The sequence below is a fragment of the Pinus tabuliformis genome, chromosome 6 (genome assembly GCF_031772625.1).
Source record: "Pinus tabuliformis cultivar Carrire ecotype Pingquan chromosome 6, CPIR1, whole genome shotgun sequence".
In the NCBI taxonomy this organism is placed as follows: domain Eukaryota; kingdom Viridiplantae; phylum Streptophyta; class Pinopsida; order Pinales; family Pinaceae; genus Pinus; species Pinus tabuliformis.
Window position 1 is genome coordinate 1,882,604,976 of NC_142292.1, and position 3,566 is coordinate 1,882,608,541.

Sequence of the window (3,566 nt, forward strand, 5' to 3'; positions counted from 1 at the left end):
GAACACTAGAAAGGAGAACCCAAGATATGCAGACCGAAATCAACAAGTTCATGGACAGGTTTCAGGTGTTACAAAACAGAGGCCTCCCCAGCATACTAAGCAGTGTGGGAAGACTGCTTACCCATGAAAATTATGCTAAAAGGGTCAATGCCTTTGCTGCTAGTCAAATTGCAGGACAGCCCAACACTTCAGCAGAATCAGGGCCAGCATCAAGGCAGACTCTATATAATAGGGTGGAAAACCTGTTTTTCATCATGAACGAGATCAATCATCTGTTCGATGTGCCTCCAAATTTCTATAAATATACAGAAGCAGATGAAACCATAGAGGCAATTGTGAAGCACCAATTGCCCACACAGGAAGTCTGGAACAAATTGACACAGCTAATACTATCAAGCCAGAACCTGTAATGTTATGTTTTGTCAAATTTATAAGTGATCATACACACGAAAAATTTTGGTAGATAAGCATACAAAGGAAGGATGAAAGGCTAAGCCAACTCAGCAGGGCTATTCGGTCACCACAGCAGCAAACACAGTCACAGGTGGCAGGGCCAAGAAGATACAACGCAGCAAACGTAAAGACACATTTTCCAGCATTAAAGCAAAGCGTTCCAACCGACTCAGTGACCTCCAAAGGTCAAAATATCCTCTGACAGACTTAAAGAGCAGTTATGTTGCATTCAAAGCTGTAATAACTTCTTTTCTACTTTTCTGTACGAAGTAATGAAGATATTTCTCTCTCAGATGACTCAATGCCTGAGATATTTTGTATAAACATTTCTATAAAGTCCCCTTCGCATGAGTTTGCAAGGGTTGTTGTTGATTTCATTTCTATATTTCTGTTGCTCTACAACTCTCAGAAAAATAATACAAAAGGTGGATGGAATTTCCAAAGCTCTGTGTTCCTTGATGCACTGTGGTGGCTGGATAAATATTACAGGATTCCTGCATGTTTCATAGCACAATAAGTCTTCTTTAAAACTCTGTGTTATATGTTTTCTAGTCTTTCATCTTCTTTCATGTTTATGAGTTTTTACACTTAATGGTAAAGTAAAAGAATAGTTCCAGGATTTGATCATAGATTACCCTGAACTCAATCTAAGCTGTTATAAATGTTTTCTTCAGATAGAGTAAATGAGGTGTAATTCTTAATTGCTACACTTTCAAGCTATATCTTTCACTGTGATAAATATTTTCAGGAATTCAAGTTTGCTCCTGAGGCATCTATCTCTTTCCCTCACCCCAGCTTAGTGGAAAATTCTTGAATGCTTTTCACTGGTTGTTCACATGTCACCATCATAATTTAACTTTGTTATATGAAGTATTTAAATGGCCCTGTAATTTCAGCAAATCATCTCAAGGTTTCTAAACACTTGTAGCCACAGACTCCATTGCCCAATGAAATAAACTCATCTGCAGGTTGCACACTTCAAGTACAGAAAGATATCCCTCAACCAAAGCACAAAACTAAATACCATCATTTCATAACTAGCCTAAAATCTCCAGAGACAAATTATAAAGAGAGAGCCCTCTCTGATTACAGTGTGGCTAGGCACTGTAATCCAAAGATTGGTTAGTGGTTACCTCGGCCGTATTCCATTGGGAGTCATAGGGAACAACCTGGGTGTTAACAGTATCTTTTCTTCCAGCCGATTCACCAAGACATCTTCACTTTTTTTAGATTCTTCCAATTATGCTTTTATAGAGGCTATATCATAGTCCCTATTTTATGAGTGTACCTGTTATCTTTTCCTTTTTCTTTCAGCTTGCTTTTCCATACTTCATCCAATACTCTTGCTTCTTCAAGTTAAGCTCTCAAAGTAGCAATATCATGATCCTGATCCTTCTGGAGTTTATTTTTTTCTTGGATCTTCTCTTATAATTGACTAACCTTTCTTCTTGAAGCCTTCATTTCCTTTAAGTAACTCTTGATTTTTCCTTCATAGTCTACTTTTCTTCAATTTCATTTTTTACTTCCTCTTCAATTAGTTGAGATATATCATATTCATTATCTATAACAATATATGAACATAGAGGTAGAGTGACCTTCTTTACCACAACTGAAAATAAATACAATGTCTAATTCTTTAATATCTATGAGAATTTAGAATGATTCTTCTTTGGGATCACATATAATTCTCACATGATTGTAGTGCTTCTTTTTTTGAGATCAATTCTTCTTATTGTTCCGCTTATTTTCCATAGTTACTTTGATCTACATTAAAATAATTAAGTTTTGTTGAAGACACCTACTCTAATACCACTTATTATACCAAATAATAAACTAAGATGGTGGGGGGTGAATCAATGTGGGGGATTTTTTCTCATCTCAACATATTTTATCAATATGAAATTACATAGAAATTTACCATAACCATTTGCAACATATCAAAAAATAGAAGAATGTATCAAGAAACCATCACATTAACACAAGAGGACATATTTTGTTGTTTGGAGACTTATGTTGTTAGGATTCTAAGTGTGTTGATCTAAAAAATCCACAGGTGCCATTTTAAGTTGATGTTTCGAGTCTCAAATAGGATATAAGTTTTTACGTGGAAACTAATATCTGTAAATTGTCGTGGATATTCCATTGGATAATTCATCATAATAAATATCATAAGATCATATTTAAAAATATGACATGTATAATATTACAAATTTATTTCTCTTTATATTTCAAGATCTGTGGATTATTGTTAATTACATATGCATGCAAATTAAAATTATCTAAAAAATATAGAACAATGAAATAAAAACTCACAAACTAAAATTTGACTTAAGATATGACCTAAGAAACCCTTTCGAGAGAGAAAGCAACTTGAAGGTAAGCTCACTCTACTCTCTTTCTTAGAATAAAAATTGATTGGGAGTACAAAGAAGTATGGCCTGGTTATAACACAAGTTGGTAGCCTTATAGTGGTTAGGTTTGACTACCTCAAATCTTAACTAGAGTTACAATATGGAATCTTCTAATGTTTTATTCATCGTAATGATGTGTATGGCTCATTTTCCATGAATAATGGGGGCTAACATGGAATCCTATTGAATTATGGTGGTGAAAACAAGAAGGTCATCTTCTGAGTATCATCACCTATGCATACAAAATTTAATTGATGCAATTCTTGTGAAGATGAAAAGGAATCTGTGTAGAATATGAAAAAAGGTGTGACATTAAAGTGGAAAATTTTTACCCCCCAAAAAAAATTGTTTGATTCCTCAAAATGCTCCTAGAAGGTTTTAGACACTTATTTGCTAAACTGGGCCCCACTGTTAAAAATGGTCATATGAGCTAATTCATCCACGTTTTCCACACTAAAAGCATCAATATGGATGGAAAACAATATGATTATTCAATATGGATCATAAATCACTATTTTTGGAGGATTTTGCTCGACAAAATATTCTACTAAATTAGGTGAAAAAAATTTTCCTCCACCTTCTCTTAGGTGTACCATTTAGCTTTTCCTAGAAGTTGTCCTTTCAACCTAAACTCCCAAAATTCATGCTAGCCCTATCTCATAGTTTTGGAACTCTTCTGGAACTCTCAACTCTAACTCAACT